The sequence below is a fragment of the Pteropus alecto genome, unplaced genomic scaffold (genome assembly GCF_000325575.1).
Source record: "Pteropus alecto unplaced genomic scaffold, ASM32557v1 scaffold141, whole genome shotgun sequence".
Taxonomy (NCBI): Eukaryota; Metazoa; Chordata; class Mammalia; order Chiroptera; family Pteropodidae; genus Pteropus; species Pteropus alecto.
The window spans coordinates 257037-275574 of record NW_006430459.1 but is presented as its reverse complement, the minus strand read 5'-3'; the positions used below and the strand labels follow the sequence as shown (position 1 = coordinate 275574).

General features: G+C 36.0%; 1 protein-coding gene across 1 annotated transcript in view; it reads left to right on the top strand.

Moving 5' to 3' along the window:
* GABRA3 (gamma-aminobutyric acid type A receptor alpha3 subunit) overlaps positions 1-18538 on the top strand; it is a 191986-nt gene that overhangs the window by 23986 nt on the left and 149462 nt on the right. The window lies entirely within an intron of this gene.

Genomic DNA, 18538 nt, shown 5'->3' with positions numbered 1-18538 from the left:
AGAGAGAGAGAGAGGTAAGAATATAGAGACACATGTGGTGTCTTATAGGTCAAATTAAGTTTGGACCATATTCCAAGGTCATAGAGAAGTTATTGAAGGACTTTACACAGAGAATGACATGACCAAATTGCATTTTTCAAAGCTGATTCTGGCAGCTGAGATTGGATTGGCTTTCAAGGAAGTCAAAAGTAGATATGGAGGGAGAATTAGGTGACAGAGATATGGAGAGAGATGAGAGATCATGATGGTGACTGAGGCTGTGGACGTGTCAGGGGAATGAAGAAGAGTGAGTGGAGTAGAGAGATATTTAGAAGATATTTAGATCAGTGAGGACAGGTCGAGAGGCGATATAACATACCTGCCTCATAGGGTTGTGGTGTGTGGATAAGTTTAAATAACTTAATAAATGTGAAATACTTGGAACATGAATCCCTTCTACTCCCCATCTCGGGCCTAGGGCCAGAGTGGGAAGACTTGCCCATGAGAGTCCTGAGTTCCCTTGGCAGTTGAGCTGCTCACCTGACTTGTGAACGCACAGCAAGCTAAGCAGTGTGATTTGTAAGAGTGTTTCTGTTAAGGATTGAATATCTCTTAATCCAGAAAGAACTCTACCACATATGCGGCTTCCTTTACACACTGAGTATGACGCTAGTTTGTTTTATAAAAATGTAATCCTCACAACCCAGTGAAGTAAATGATGATATGACTATTTCATCTCTGAGAAGACTGCGGCTCTGAAAGTTCAAGGCCATACACAGTTATTCCGGTCTGGAATTTGAACCTGAGTTGGCATGACCCCAGAATATTCCTCTTACGCAATGCCATATCTTACGATGCAAGTTCGCGAGTTAAGGGAGAGAGTCTGACCTGTTTCTGAATGGCCTTAGAGAATACTAGCTCCCCATGTACTCAGCCAGCATTTATTGATGGCTTAGGTGGCAGGAGATGCAGGACTGAACTAAATAGAGAAAGGATCTCGCAGTTGTGGAATTTATAATCCATTGGGGGAAGATAGACTATACAATTTTTAATTTCATAAATAAAGAATTGGAAATTATGAGCAGTGATACAAAAGAAACACACAAGATTTTGTGGTAGGAGAAAGCAGAGGACACCTTTTTTAAATGGGGCAGCACAAGATGGCTTCTCTAAGAAGACACTGTTTAAACTGTATTTGAAGGATGAAAAGGAGCCTGGCATGCAAAGCAAGGTGAGGAAGAGGTTTCTGGGCCGACGCATGGACTCTGAGACAGGAACAAATATGTTTTGTTTAAGAACAGCAAAATGAGGGAATAGAGTAGGAATGGAGAACTAGATGGGGCAGATCTTTTACTTCCAGTTGAGGGAGTAAAAATAGAAACCAGAAAAGCAATTTGAAGGGTACCGTGCTGTACTGCGCTGGGGAACCTGGCAGTCAGTATTTGAGCCAGTTGATGAAATTTAGAACAACAAAAACATCATGCATTTTCTGTTGTGATGTACTAAGAAGGGCACAGTCGCTTATGTGGTATTCTCGCCCTAAACCCAGAACCCCAGTATAATCCTAAGAAAGCATTAGACAAACTCAAACTGAGAAACATTCTATAAAATGTCAATGCCGTTGAAAAACAAAGCAAGGCTGGGGAAATGTTCCAGATGAAAAGGGAATAAAAATGTATGACAACTAAATGCAATGTATGATCCTAGATTGGATTCTGGGCTGGGAAAAAAATAACTAGGGCAGTATCGGAACAATTGGTGAAATTTTAATACGGATTCTCGATAATTATATGAGTGACCGATTTCTTGATTTTGATAATTGAATATAAGTTGTTATATAAGAGTATAATATTGTTCTTTAGTAAGTATATAATGAAGTATGGCAAATGTTAACAATGGCTGAATCTGGACAAAGGGTCTGTTCTACTTTTGGAACTGGTTTTAATTTATATCAAAATGAAAAGCAAAAACAATAGAAAGCAATTAAAAGTGGAGGAGGGAGGCTCAGTATCCTACCAGTATGGGCAAAGTAGAAGCATATTATAGTAGTTTAGATGGATGATAATGAAAGCTTGTACCAGGGCTGTTGGCGGTGGTGACGGTGATAACTATGGCGGCGGCATGGGAATGAGGCAGAGGAAGATAGATTTAGACAGATTTAGATTATTGTTTAGAACTAGAACGGGCAGGTCATGCTGACGATGTAGATATGGTAGATAACGTAGAATAAATTGGGGGACTGGAATTACAAAAGACGGTGATGTATAGAGTTCAAATTCCTGTTGTCATCGATGTGATTTTTAAAATTTTTATTTTATTTGATTAGTTTCAAGTATACAGTACGTTGCTTAAACATTTATATATTTTGTAAAACGATAGCCTTCATTGTTCTTCTCTCCTCTGGTTTTCCTCCTTTTTGGAGAAATGTCTATTCAGGTTCTCTGCCCATTTTTCAATTGGCTTGTTAGTTTTTTTTTGGTTTTAAGTTGCATGAGTTCTTTATAAATTTTGAATATTAATCCCTGATCAAATGTATCATGGGAGAATATCTTCTCCCATTCAGTAGGCTGTCTTTTTGTTTTGTTGCTGGTTTCTTTTTTAAATTTTATTTTATTATTAGTTTCAAGTGTACAGTACATTGGTGAGACAATTATATAGTTTATGAAACGATCCTCCTTATTGCTCTTTCTCTCCTGGGCCTCCACCTAACCATTACATTAATGTTGATAGTGTTCCCTATACCATGCTCATCCCTTTGACCATCTGTCAACTACTAATTTATACTTCTTTAACCCTTCACCTCATTCTCCCAGGCCCCCAACCCCCTCCCCTCCGGCCATCCCCAGATTGTCCTCTATATTTATGAGTCTATTTCTGATTAGTTTGTTCTTTTTGGTCCTTAGATTCCGCATATAAATGAAACCGTATGGTATTTCTTTCTCTGTCTGACTTATTTCACTCAGCATAATAACCTCTAGGTCCATCCATGTCATTGCGAATGATAAGATTTCATTTTCTTAATGGCTGAGTAATATCTCATTGTATATATGAACCATAACGTCTTTATCTAGTCGTTTGTTGATGGGCATTTAGGTTGCTTCCATATCTTGGTTATTGTAAATTGTGCTGCCATGAATATTGGGGTGCATAGATCTTTACGGATTATTGTTTTGGTCTTCTTTGGATAAATACCCAAAAGTACAATTGCTGGGTAAAAAGGTATATCTATTTTTTATTTTTTGAGAAACCTCCAGACCTTTTTCCATAGTGGCTGTACCAATTTGCAATCCCACCAACAGTGTATGAGGGTTCCTTTTTTTCGCATCCTCACCAACACGTGTCGTTCTTTGATTTATTGTTGATAACCATTCTGACAGGTGTGAGGTGATATCTCATTGTGGCTTTAATTTGCATTTCTTTGATGATTAGTGACCTTGAACATCTTTTCATCTGTCTATTGGCCACCTGTATTTCCTCTGTGGAGAAATGTCTGTTTAGGTCCTCGTCCTATTTTTTAATTGGCTGTTGTTGTTGAGTTGCATGAATTCTTTATTAATTTTGGATATTAACCAACCCGTTATGAGATGGCTCATTGGTGAATATCTTCTCCCATTCAATAGGTTGTCTTTTTGTTTTGTTGATGATTTCTTTTTCTGTGCGAAAACTTTTTAATTTGATGTAGTCCCATTTGTTAATTTTTTCCTTTTTTTCTCCTGGCCTGAAGAGATATGTCAAAAAAATTACTAATAACAATATCAGAGTTTGCTGCCTATATTTTCTTCTAGAAGTTTTATTTAAATCTTTAATCTATTTTGTGTTTATTCTTGCATATGGTGTAAGAAGGTGGTTCAATTTCTTTTTTTTTTTTCATATTTCCGTCCATTTTCCCCATCACCATTTGTTGGAGGCACTGTCTTTACCCCATTGTATATTCTTGCCTCCTTTGTCATAGATTAAATGACCCTGTAGTCATGGATTTTTTTCTGGGCTTTCTATTCTGTTCCATTCATCTATGTATCTGTTTTTATGCCAATATTATGCTGTTTCATTACCATTGCCTCGTAGTATAGTTTGATATCAGATAGTGTGATACCTCCAAATTTGTTCTTCTTTCTCAAGATTGCCGTGGCTATTTGGGGACTTTTATGGTTCCACATAAATTTAGGATTATTTGTTCTAGCTCTCTGAAAAATGCCATTGGTATTTTGATAGAGATCGTACTGAATCTATACATCGCTTTGAGTAGTATGGCCATTTTAATGATGTTGATTCTTCCTACCCATGAACACGGTATATGCTTCCATTTATTTGTATCTTCTTCAGTTTCTTCTTTTGATGACATAATTTTCTGAGAACAGGTATTTTATTGTTTTTGATGAAATTATAAACAGAATTGTTTTCTTAATTTCTCTTTTTGATAGTTCATCATTGGTGTATAAAAATGCAACCGACTTCTCTATATTGATTTTTTATCCTGCTACTTTACAGAATTCATTTATCAGTTCTTCTTCTGGTACTGCAGTGATGCGGATGTTGGTATGCTTGATGTCCCAGAGGTCTCTTAAACTTTTCTCATTTTTTTGGATTCTTTTCTCTTTTTGCTGTTCTAAATGGGTGTTTTCTGCTATCTTATCTTCTACATCGCTGACTTGGTCCTCTGCTTCATCTAATCTACTGTTGATTCCTTCTAGTGTATTCTTCATTTCAGTTATTCGTCATTTCTGCCGAAGTCTTCACTGAGTTCATCTATTCTGCTGAGTTCATTGAGCATCTTTATGACCAGTGTTTTGAACTCTTGTCTCTGGTAGGTTGCTTGCCTCCATTTTGTTTAGTTTTTTCCTCTGGAGTTTTCTCTTGTTGTTTCATATGTGGCATGTTTTGTTTGTTTGTTTGTTTGTTTGTTTGTTTTCTCATTTTAGTTACTTCTCTGTGTTCATTTCTATGTATTGGGAAAAGTTTTTACATCTCCCAGCCTTGGCCAGGTGGCCTTATGTAGCAGGTGTCCTGTGTGGCCCACGGGTACAGTCTTCCTGATCACCTGTGCCAGGGTCTCTAGGTTTGTTCCTTGTGGGGGTTGTATGTTCTCTCCTGTTGTAGGTAAGTGTTGTCTGCTGTTAGCATGTCAGTGGATGGGATTGATCCTTGGGCTGACTGGCTGTGAGGGTTGGCTATGCCCACAGAGTTTGAGCTGCTGGGTGGGAGCTGACCTCACGGAGTGCGATTTACCCTGGCAGGCTTGTGTACTTGTTGAGACCAGTTTGTGGATGTGCCGCTTATGGGACTAGTCAGGTGGTGCTCTGTAGTGGTCTGATGCCAGCCTCTAGGTGTGTTTGTTCTGAGGCCCCTTGGGGAGGGCTCCTGTGTAGGCCAAGGTCAATCACTGCCTTTGATTGTTTGGGGCTATCTGGTAGGAGCTACAAAGAGATCTGCAGATGGTTGCTGCCTGTGCTGGACCTGGAGGCAAGTGGGAGAGACCATGCTGTGAGCCCAGGTCAGTTACCCCCAGTACCAGGCCTGGGGAGGCTCAGCAAAAGGACCAGTGTGCCTTAAGGCCTGGGGCTGCCTGCCAGCTGCCCGTCAGACTCTGCAGCTAGAAGAGCCTTTGGTTGGTACGGGAGTTGAGTGGGGCCAGGACCCAGGGAGTTACTGGGGTAAAGCAAGCAGAGTCAGTTTACTGTCGGTGCTAAATGTGTGGCTTCCTGTAAAAGAGTCATCAATCACAGCGAGGCCAACTGCCTTCTGCCTTGGGCTCGCAGTCCTTGGTAAGCTGCCCAAGAGTCACTGCAGCTTGGGCTGACACCAGTGATCCGCCACCAAAAGTCTCCCCTGAAATGTGTGGGCTGTGTGTGCGATGGCTGCCACCTGTCCACTAATGCACGGCCCAGGGAAAGCACAAGGCAGGGCTGGCTGCCTGGCAATAGGCCCGCCACAGGCAGTTTGTGTGTTGGGTGTGGCAGGGTCCCAGGGAGACATGTCGTGAGTCAGGCCAATCTCAGCAGCCAATGCAGCTTCAGAATTGGCTGTGCAGAGGGCAGGCTCAACACAGGCGAGATGGTGCCCATCTCAGACTACCGCAGGGGGACCCAACAAAGGAGCAATGGTGGCTGTCCTCCTTACCCCGGCGCCTGCTTCCCAAGCTGCTGACCCTCTGCTACAGCCCAGGGTGAGTGTCTGTGGGTGAGTGAGTCTCTGTGCGGGCCCTTAAAGGGGGATGCCTGGGATTTTAGGTTCTTTCTGTCTCACCCAGATGGCCAGAATCCCCACTGGTTTTTACAGTCAGATTTTGTGGGCATTCTTCCTGGGACTGGAGCCCTGGGCTGGGGTGCCCCCGTGTGGGGGTAGAGCCCCTCATTCCTTCAGGGGGTCCTCTGCAGCCACGCGCTCCCTCCCAGTGCTCAGCCACCATGGGTGGGTGCAGGACCAGCTCTCTTTGTGTCTCTACCCCTCCTACCAGACTCAATGTGTTTTTTTCTTTATATCTTCAAATGTATGTGTTACGATCAGCTAGACATCAGGTGGTTCTCCACGTTGATTGTTTTACAATTTGGTTGTAATTTTAATGCAGTCTTGGGAAGCAAAACCCACTTTTACTTAGCCCGCCATCTTGACCTCCCTCTCCTTGACTTTTTGTCATCATTACGTAATGACCATCTTTGTCTTTTGTTAGTTTTTGACTTAAAGGCTTTTTTTTCTGACATAAGTATAGCCACTCCTCCCCTCTTTTGGTTTCCATTTGTATGGACGATCTTTACTTTGAGCCTATGTGTATCTTTAAAGCTGAAATGAATTTCTTGTAGGCAGTATATAGTTGCTTCTTTTTTATTTTTAAATCCATTCAGCCACTCTGTGACTTTCGAATGAATTTAATTCATTTAAATTTAAAGTAGTTATTGATAAGTAAGGATTTACTGTTGCCATCTTGGTTAATTGTTTTCTGTCTGCTTTGTAGTTCTGTTTTTTTTTCTTCTTGTCTTCCTTTCTAAATTGATGATTTTCCATAGTAGTATACTTTAATTCCCTTCTCTTTACCTTATGTGTATTTAGTATAAGTTTTGTGGTTACCCCGACACTTATTTGAAATATCTCATAGATACAAAAGTCTATTTTAAGATGATAACTTTGATTGCTTACAAAAGCTCTACCTTTTTATACCCTCTATTTTATATTTTTGATGTCCTAATTTACATCTTTTTTTAATATTGTGTATATATTAACAAAGTATTGTAATTATAGCTATTTTTAATACTTTGGTCCTTTAACATTTATATTAGAGATAACTGGTTATCACATTATCACATTGCAGTATTAGAGTGTTCTGAATCTAACAGCATACTTTTTTTTTCTATTTTTGTAAACGATAGAAATTTATTTCTCACAGTTTCAGAGACTGGGAGTCTGAGATCAGGGTACCAGTACTATCAGGTTCTGGCGAGAGCCCCTTCCCAGGCTGCAGACTGCTCACTGACGATATACTTACCTTTGCCAATGTGTCGTGTGTTTTTACAGTTTTTCATATGACTAATTAGAGTCCTTTCCATTCAGTTTGAAGAAATCCTTTTTTTCTTTAAAAAACTTTTTATTAAAATATAGCGAACATACAATATTATATTAGTTTCAAGTGTACATCATAATTATTCAACATTTATATACCTAAAGAAGTGATCACTATGGTAAATCTAGTAACCATCTGATACTGTACAGTGTTGTTACAATATTATTGAATATATTCTCTGTGTTGTACCTTACATCCACGTGGCTATTTTGTAACTACCCGTTTGTTCGTCTTAATCCCTTCACGTTTTTCACTGAGGCACCCCGTACCCCTCCCATCTGGTAGCATCAATTTGTTCTCTGTATATATGAGTCTCTTTCTGTTTTGTTTGTTCATTTATTTTGTTCTTTAGATTCCACAAATGAGATTACATGGTCTTTGTCTTTATCTGACTTCTTTCACTCAGCATAATACCCTCTAGTTCCATCCGTGTCATTGCAAATGGTAGGATTTCATTTTTTTAATGGCCAAGTAATATTCTATTGTATATGTACCACCTCTTCTTTATCCAGTTGTCTGTTGATGGGCACTGAGGTTATTTGCATATCTTGGCTATTGTGAATACTGTAGCAGTGAACATAGACGTGCACATAGCTTTTTAATTAGTGTTTTGATTTCTTCGAATAAATACCCAGAAGTGGAATCACTGGGTCATAAGGTAGTTCTAGTATTAATTATTTGAGGAACCTCCATGCTGCTTTCCATAGCGGCTGCACCAATTTGCAATCTTACCAACAGTGCACAAGGGTTCCCTTTTCTCCACATCTTCGCCAACACTTGTTGTTTGTTGATTTATTGATGATGGCCATTCTGACAGGTGTGAGGTGATATCTCATTGTGGTTTTAATTTGCATTTCTCTGATTAGTAACTTTGAGTATCTTTTCATATGTCTGTTGGCCATCTGTATATCCTCTTTGGAGAAATACCAATTGAGGTCATCTGCACATTTTTTAATTAGATTGTTTTTTGATGTTGAGTTGTACGAGTTCTTTATAAATTTTAGATATTAACTCTTTTTCAGATGTATCATTGGTGAATATCTTCTCCCATTCAGTAGGTAGTCTTTTAGTTTTGTTGATGGTTTCCTTTATGGTGCAAAATCTTTTTAGTTTGCTGTAATCCCATTTGTTTATTTTTTTGTGTGTTTCCCTTGCTCAAGGAGATATATCAGAAAAAAATATTACCAAGAGCCATGTCAGAGAGTTTACTGCCTGTGTTTTCTTCTAGGAGTTTTATGGTTTTGGCTTTTACATTTAAGTCTTTAATCCATTTTGAGTTTATTCTTGTAAATGGTATAAGAAAGTGGTCCAGTTTCATGGTTTTTTTTTTTTTTTTGGCATGTAACTGTCTATTTTTCCCAACACCATTTATTGAAGAGACTGTTTTTAAGTCATTGTTTATTCTTGCCTCCTTTGTCGTAGATTAAATGAATGTATAGGCATGGATTTATTTCTGGGCTCTCTATTCTGTTCCATTAATCTATGTGTTTGTTTTTATGTCAGTAATATTGTCTAATTTTCAGTGTGATCTTTCCCTTGACCCAGGGTTCTTTGGAAATGTATTTCTTAGTTTTTTAATAATGGGGCTTTTCTAATTGTCATTTGATTATTTATTTCTTGCTTAATTGCACTGTGGCCAGAGAGACACTCTATAAAAATTTAATTCTTTGAAATTTGTTGAGTTGCTTCTTTGCCTGCAACAAGAGTCAGCAAATTGTGGTCTGCAGGCCAGATCTGGTGTGTGGACTGTTATTGTATGGCCTTCAATCAGCCCAAAGTATTTACTATATGGCGCTTTACAGAAAGAGTTTGTTGACCTCTGGCCTAAAATATGTTCAGTGTTGGTAAATGTTCCATGTGCTTATGAAAATAATGTGTATTCTGCATTCACGTTTAGTGTTTCATGTTGGTCATTTAGGTCCAATTTGTTAATGTTATTCAGAAGTCGTACATCCTTACTGATGTTTTCCTCCTTGTTCCATCAGTCGCTGAGAAAGATATATCAAAATCTGTCAGTATGGTATTATATTTATTTCTTATTGTGTTTTTGTCTGGTTTTTCTTCATGTCATATCTTACCTCATATCTTTTGAGGCAATATTAGAGCGTACATATTTAGAATTGTCATATCTTCCTGGTGAATGGAATCTTTTATCATTCTGAAGTGTCTCTTTTTATGACTAATAATGATTTTTGCCTTAATGTCTACTTTGTCTGATATCGATTTAGCCATAGCAGCTTTCTTTTGATTAATTTTTGATTGATATTTCTTTTTTCCATCTTATTTTTAATCTTTCTGCACTCTTATATTTTACATGTATGTCTTATATCATAATCTTTCTACATTTGTTCTGATAATATTTGCCTTTAATCAGAGTATTTAATCAGTTTATGTATATATATAATGTAATTATTTTCATATTTAGTTATAAATACACAAATGGTAGAATGCTTACTATTCTGATTTCTTTTTTGATTATTTAAGAGTTTACTAGGCAAAGGGCTATTGATGGGGATATGGTATCTATGCAGGATAGACCATGCAGTGCACTGTGGGATCTGCAAGGAGGACCATGTGGTTTGAGATTATGGTAGACATGAACATGATGTAAATATAGGGCTGAAGAGAAAGTCCGCACCTCACCTGCAGTTATTTTTCGCCTAGGTTAATCATTTCCTTAAGATTACTCTGAAGCCATTGAGGTAAAGTGGTGGGAGCATTGCTGACAAATTCGGATTTGAAATGCTAAACATCACTGCAGTGTGTAGGATGGATAAGGAGACAAGAGTAGACTCTAGGAAACCAGTTAGCATGGTTTCAGATTCCAAGTAGAAGCTTAGTAAATATTTCTTTTGTGAATGAGGCTTTTGCAGTGGTCAAGAGCGAGTTCGTGACAGCTTGCATTAGGGTCGTGGTGGAACATGTGAAGGGAAATAAATGTTTTTGAAAAGAGATTGGGGGTGAAATTGGTAGACCTTTAGATAGAATAATAGAGATTGGGGAGGGAGCCATGAAAGATGACTTCTAGACTTTTGACTCTGCGGTTGGATGGATGATGGTACCACTCACTGAGGCAGGAAATAATGGAAGAGTAATTGGTTTTGGAAGAATGCTGGGACCCAGGGAAAATGAATTTAGTTGTATAGATCAAAGACAACATAAAATAAACAAAGATGTACAACAGGAAATTGGCCCTTGTCACAATCCTCATCGATCCTGTTTTCTTCCCTCAACCCTACAACAGTTGATTTTTAAATTAACATATTAGTTTCCTTCCATAGTTTTTAAGAGCAAGTGTCTTGTTGTTTTAGTGTGTGTATCTCTGATTGCCATTGAGGTCGAGTATATTTTTATATGTTTATGACCCATTTGTAATGTTTCCTTGTGAATTGTTTGTCTACACCTTTTGTTCAATTATGTATTTCATTTCATCTTTTACAACTCATTCATACTAGCTTATTATATATCAGGAATGTTAATATTTTGCTTCTAAATCCCATTCTGTCACTCTAACTTTATTGATGAGGTCTTTTTGTGTCAAAGAAGTTTAGAATTAATGTGTACTTAAATATCTTGGTCTTTTTTCCCAAAGTTTATGAGTTTTTAGGCTTACATAGGAAGCTCTTCTGCATCTCAAGATTACATTTGGTACTTGCTGTTGACATGTAGTAGCATTATATTCCATTGTGCACAATGAGTTTCCCAGTTTTTCTAAATGGATAGTCCAGTGTAATTTATTGAAAAGTCCATAATTACCTCATTGATCATATATTGCTCTTTTGACCTACACTAAATTCCTGTGTACACATGAATCTGTTGCTGGGACCCTATGTTTAAGTTCACGGATCCTTTTTCTTTTCTTACCTCAGTACTAAGCTTTACTTTCTTTAAAATTTGCTTTTTTAATAAGTAACTCATGCACAGGGGTCATTATCTAAAGCAGCAGTCCCCAACTTTTTTGGCACCAGGGACCGGTGCTCCTATGAGAATCTAATGGCTGCTGATCTGAGGCGGAGCTGAGGCGGTGATGCTAGCGCTGAGGAGCGGCTGCAAACACAGATGAAGCTTTACTCACTTGCCCACCACTCACCTCCTGCTGTGCGGCCCCTTTCCTAACAGGCCATGGACTATCCGTGGCTTGGGGTTTGGGGTCTCCTGATTTAGAGGGTACAAAGTGGTATACAGTGAAATGTAAATTTCTTTCTCATTATCCAAACAGCCACCTGTTTTCCCTCCTAGGAACCAACGTTTCCGGTGTTTTGATGTATACACATATCAACATGCAAATGTTCTTGAACTACAATGTTTCGTTAGATTTATAGTACATTTTGTTATTTATTAAGTCAAATGCCCTCATATTTTTTTAAAATTAGTTCCAAGCATTTCCTTACAAACTTTAAAATAAATTTGACAGGTTTAATTTTAAGAAAATTGTGTTGCGATTTTTATTAGGATTACATCGAATTATAAATGAACTTGCGAAGATTGTCATCTTTTAGTGAATTAGCTCTCCCCAGCCAGAAACAGGCTATGTTACTATTTATTCAGATCTTCTTTTCAGCAGTTTTTTGTTTAAACTTTTTTTTATTGAAGTATGCCATACATAGAAAATGTAAAAATCAAAAGTGTTCAGCTCAATGACTATTTTTCAAATGTACAAACCCACGTTACAACCATCCGGATGAGGAAATAGGAAAATAATACTCTGATCCATCCCTTTATGCCTTCTCAGTCACTCTCCATACTCCCCTCTCCAAAGATAACTAATGTCCTGATTTCTTATACTACAGATTAGTTGCACCTGTTTGTGAAATTTATACAAGCAGAATAATACAGTATGTATTCCTTTGCTTATGATTTGTTTCACTCAACGTAATGTCTCTGAGATTCATTCGAGTCGTTGCACTAGCTAGTTTATTAATTTCCAGTGTTATGAAGTATTCAATTCTATAAATAAACCATAATTTATATATCCGTTCTACTGTAATGGGAATTTGGATTGTGTCTAGTTTTATACTAAGATGAGTAATGTTGCAGTAAAACAAGTGTATACTTTTTTTGCTGAATACATGTCTTCATTTCTGTTTGTATAACTAGGAGTGGATTTGCTGAGTCATAGGGTAATGCATATATTCAAATTATTAGAAACTGTCAAAGTTTTTGCACCAATTTTCACTTCCACCAGCAGTGTACGAGAGATCCTTTGCCTCTCTATCTTTTTCAGCACTTTTTTTACAGTTATACCTTAAAAATTTAGCCATTATAATATACATGTTTGGGTATCTCATAGTAGTTTAAATTTATATTTCGTCGATGCCTTATGAGTCTTATTACGGTTTCATTTACTGTTTACTATTTGAATGGCTTTAAAATTTTTGAAAAGTTTGTTCAAATCGTTTGTTGCATTAGTCTATTCAATTGTTTATAATTTTCTTACTGATGTGTAGCTCTTAATTTCTGAGTACTAGTCCATCGGCCCACTCTGTGGGGTTTGCCTTTTTACTCTCTTGATGTTTTTTGATGAACAGTGATTCTTAATTTTAATATAATCTAATTGATCAGTCTTTAATTTCATGGTTAGTAATTTTTATTCTGCTTAAAAAATTCTTGCCTACTCTGCTTAAAAAATTCTTGCCTACTCCAATATCATAAAGATATTATCCTATGTTATGTTCTAGAAGGTATAAATATTATATACATACATATTGATACGCACATATCGATAGACATATGGAGATATACACATATATATTTATGTGTGTGTGTGATGTCAGATAGGGGTTGAGAGTCATTTATTTCTATGTGAATATCCGATAGATATTCAATTAATTACAAAATCTTTTAATAAATCTTGATAGTCTGGTAATGTAATTCTCTTCGTCCTTCTAAATTTTAGAATCAAGTTGCCAATTTCCATACAGTAAAGGACCTCTTGGAATTTGTATTGCAATTGCACTGAATCTGTCGATCAACATAGAAATAATTGTTATTTTTCCAAAATGGAATCTTCCAATCTGTGAACATGTATATCTGTCCATTTATTTAGGTTTTTATTTTTCCTCAATGTTTTTAGGTAGTTTATTGCATATGGATCTAGTACAAATTTTTAATTTATTCTTATGATATTTAGTGTTATTTGATGCTATTATAAATGTACGTTTTTTAAAATTTCACTTTCTAGATGTTTTTTCGTTATGCAGAAGTACAGTTGATTTTTGAATATTGACCTTATAGTCAGAGATACTGATGAATTCATTAATAGTACTAATTTGTCTGCTGTTTCATGGAATCTTCAAATAATTTTCTCTTCTTTATTTCAAATTTTTACGTATTTAATTTTTTCATGCCTTATTGTATTACCAAGGACCTCAAGTACAATACTGAATATAAGTGGAGATCACAGGCATCTTCTATTTTATTCTTGACCTGAGGGAAAGTTTCCATTATTTCATCACTAAGTATGGGTTTTGCTGTAGGTTTTCTTTGCTGATACCTTTCATCAGATTAGGAAAATTTCTTTTTATTTTTGTTTTGCAGAGATTTTTAAAGTCATTAATGTGTGTTAAATTTTTCCCCAGCTTCATTGAGATATAATTAACACATAATATTGTGTAAGTTTCAGATACACAACATGATGATTCGATACACAGATATATTGAGAAATGATTACCGCGATAAGGTTAGTTAACAAATGAATGGGTGTTGATTTTAACAGATTATTTTTACATCTGAGGAGTTGATCACATTTTCTCCTTTGTTTTGTAAATGTGGTAAACTGCATTAATAGATTTTCAAGTATGAAGCCAAGATTTTATTCCTGGTATCAACCCAGATTTTCTAGTTATTTTGCATTACAAGATGGGATACATATGAGTGTGCGTATCTGCGTATGAGTGTATGTTTTAGAATTTTTGCATCCTTGTTTATAAGTGAGATTGGCCTTTCATTTCCCTTTATTTGTCAAGTTTTTGTCAGGTTTTGGTATTAAGGTTATGTTGGCTTCAAAATGAATTGGAATGCAAAACTAATTTTTTATGCTCTGGAAAGGATTATGTAAGTCTGATGCCATTTATTTTTTAAACTTTTAGGGGAATTCACTGGTAATGTCATCAGGGCCCCAAGTTTCCTTTTGGAAGAAGTTTTAGTTACAGATTCAATTTCTTTAAAAGTTATAGGAGTATTCAGATCTTTTAATATCTTTTATCGGTTATAAATTATATATAAATTACATATTTTAGATATAAATTATATCTTTTATCGGTTATAAATTATATTTATAATTACAATTCTAAATTTTTACTTTTGTTGGCATAAAGTCTTAAAAATTACATTCTCTTATCTTTCTAATGGATCTTTCCTTTTTTAAAAAAAATATTTTTCAATTAGAGTTGACATTCAATATTATTTTATATTAGTTTCAGGTCTACAGCATAGATCTACTGGTTAGACATTTATATCATTTATGAAGTGATTCCTCCCGATTAGTATAGTATCCAGCTGGCACTAAACATAGTTATTGCTCTATTATTGACTATATTCCTTACGCTGTACTTCACATCCCCGTGTCTGTTTTGTAACTACCAATTTGTACTTCTTCACCCCTTTACCTTTTTCACCCAGCCCCACCATACATCTCCCATCCTGAGACCATCAGTTTGTTCTCTGTATCTGAGAGTCTGTTTCTGTTTTCTTTGTTCATTTATTTTGTCCTTCATATTCTAATGAACGTAGAAGTGCACACAGCTTTTTGAATTAGTGTTTTGGATTTCTTTGAATAAATACCCAGAAGTGGAACTGCTGGGTCATAAGGTATTTCTAAATTAAATTTTTTGTGAAACCTCTATGCTGCTTTGTTGTTTGTTGATTTATTGATGATAGCCATTCTGACAGGTGTGAGGTGATATCTCATTCTGATTTTAATTTGCATTTCTCTGATGATTAGTGACCTTGAGCATCTTTTTGTATGTCTTTTGGTTATCTGTATGTCCTCTTTGGAGAAATACCAATTCAGGTCCTCTGCCCATATTTTAACTGGGTGGTTTGTTTTTTGATGTTGAGTTGTATGAGTTCTTTATAAATTTTGGATATTAACCCTTTATCAGATGTATCGTTGGTGAATATCTTCTCTCATTCAGTAGGTTGTGTTTTTGTTTTGTTGGTTTTTTTTTCCTGTGGAAAAACCTTTTTAGTTTGATGCAGTCCCATTTGTTTATTTTTTCTTGTGTTTCCCTTGCCCCAGGAGATATATCAGAAAAAAATATTACCAAGAGCAATGTCAGAGAGTTTACTGCCTATGTTTTCTAAGAGTTTTACAGTTTTGGCTCTTACATTTAAGTCTTTAATCCATCTTGAGTCGATTCTTGTATATGGTTTAAGAAGATGGTCCAGTTTCATTTTTTTCCATATATCTGTCCAGTTTTCCCAACACCATTTATTGAATAGACTGTCTTTACCCCACTGTATATTCTTGCCTCCTTTGTCATATATTAAGTGAGCGTATAGGCGTGGATTTATTTCTGGGCTCTCTGTTCTGTTCCATTGACTTACGTTTGTCTGTTTTTATGCCAGTACCATGTTGTTTTGATTACTGTAGCCTTTTAGTATAGTTTGGTATCAGATAGTGTGATACTTCCAACTTTGTTCTTTCTCCAGATTGCCGTGACTATTCCCGATCTTTTATGGTTCCATATAAAGTTTAGGATTATTTGTTTTAGTTCTGTAAAAACACCATTGGTATTTTGATAGGGATTGCATTGTATCTATAGATCACTTTGGGTAGTAAGGACATTTTAATGATATTAATTCTTCCTATCCCTGAGCACGGCATGTGTTTCTATTTATTTTATCGGGTCTTTAATGAAACATTCTTTTCCATTCCTAGTATTGGTTACTTATTTTCTCTTCCTTGTTGCTCATAAGTCCTGCTGGTGACTTTTCATTTTCGTTTTCATTATCATTTTCATCGGATTTTTAAAAACTGAGGTTTAATTGGCATACAGTATTATATTTCAGAAATACAACATAATGATTTGATATTTGTATATATTTCGAAATGATCACCACAATAATTGTATTTAGTATCTGTCGCCATTTTTTCTTGTGATAAGAACTTTTAAGATGTATTTACTCTTTCAGCAACTTTCAGATGTGCAATACAGTATTGTTAACCATAGTCACCGTGCTGTATATCATATCCCCAGGTTGTAGTTGTTTTATAACTGGAAGTTTGTACTTTTCCATCCCCTTCTCTCATTTCACTTACCCTCCACATTTGTACCTCTGGCAACTAGCAGTCTGTCTTCTGTATCTGTGAGCTTGGTTTTCCTTTTTTTTTTTTTTGGATTCCACATATATGTGAGATCATATGGTATTTGTCTTTCTCTGACTTATTTCACTCAGCATCGTGCCCTCAAGGTCCATCCACATTGTCACATATGGCAAGATTTCCTTCTTTGTTTTTATGGATGAGTAATATTCCATTGTGTGTGTGTGTGTGTGTATGTGTGTGTGTGTGTGTGTGTGTGTGTTACAGCTTCGCTATCCATTGGTCTGTCAATAGACACTAAAGATGTTTAACGTTTCATTTTGCTGCTACGTTGTTCTGTAAATCCAAAAGTCCCTAGCCAGTCTGCCTTTCTCTTTCCACCTCTAAGCATCCCTAATAATTTTCTGTTGTATTACCATTAGGATTTTAAGTGTAATGACTTGGGAAAAATAGGGAGAAATATATCCATTCTTATGTGGAAACAGAAGTACCCTGTTATTTATTTATTTTTTAGAGAGTACTATTTACTTTAGCTTCTGTCAGATAGTTAAGTTGGAAGCAGATAAACTTAATTTAATCAGAAATTGAGATACTTCAAGGATGAGCTTTTTTGGTTTTGTTTATGTATTTATTTTGACAAGGCATTGTATCTTTGTGGCCCATCCTTACTTTTTGTAGTCCTTCAGCATCCCAGCTGAAATTTTGGGGGTTTATCAGGGATTCTTCATCTTCTTGGGCCCCAAGCTCCATGAGACTACACTCTGCTTAGCTGTCATCATTTTAACATCTCTTTTCTCTTGTGTTCTCCAGCACAGCTATTTGGAAATAAGAAAATGCCTCTATGGAAAATGTGGCTCAGACTATCAGACCCATGTCTCTGCTTTTCTACTTTTTCCCAAATATTGTTTTATAAACCTGGGTTATTTGAATTTTGGAACTTTGATTTTTGTCTCACTATCTCCCTGAGACTGTGGAAAGCTCTGCGCACTTTCTCTCTTAGAAGCTACTTTCTTCTTAATTTTTTACGTTTCTCACCAGTTAGCTAATTCCAACAGGGGTTAAGCGGTGTATAATGTCAGGCTAACCTCAGTGAGTTTCCCTTCACTCCAAGATATTTGCTCCTCAAATTCTGTTTGCTTCTGTAGCTCTCTGATGTAATAACACACACATAAATTTTACCCCAATTTTCTAGATTTTCTTTGTGGATGAGTTTGGTCTCTTGTATATAAAGTTGTCCCTCATAGCCATTATCAGAAGTCCTTAGTTAAGTTTTATATTTTTTAAAGTTATATTTTTAAATATACTTCATTATATATATCTCAAGTTTTGTAGTTTTGATGCTAATATAAATAGTCTTTTTCCACTATTACATTCTCTAATTGGTTGTTGCTGCTGTTTACGAAGGATGTTGACTAGTATATTTTGATCTACTATTGGTCCATCTTATAGTAAACTATTTATTCCATTGCAAACTGATAGTTTTTTTGTCTTCTAATATTTATTCATTTTTTCCATTAGCTTAATTCATTGGCTAAGATTTTATAGTAATATATTGAATAGTAGTAATGTTAGTTAATTTTATTTCCTTCCTCACTTTATGGAGAATTCTTTTAATGTTTCATCATTAAATATGAAGTTTTCTGTAGATTTCATGTAAATATCTTTTATTGAATTTGGCTGTTTTTAAAAGTATATTCCTTGTTAAGACAAGTTGTTTTCTTTTAACAGGTATAAGTATTAAC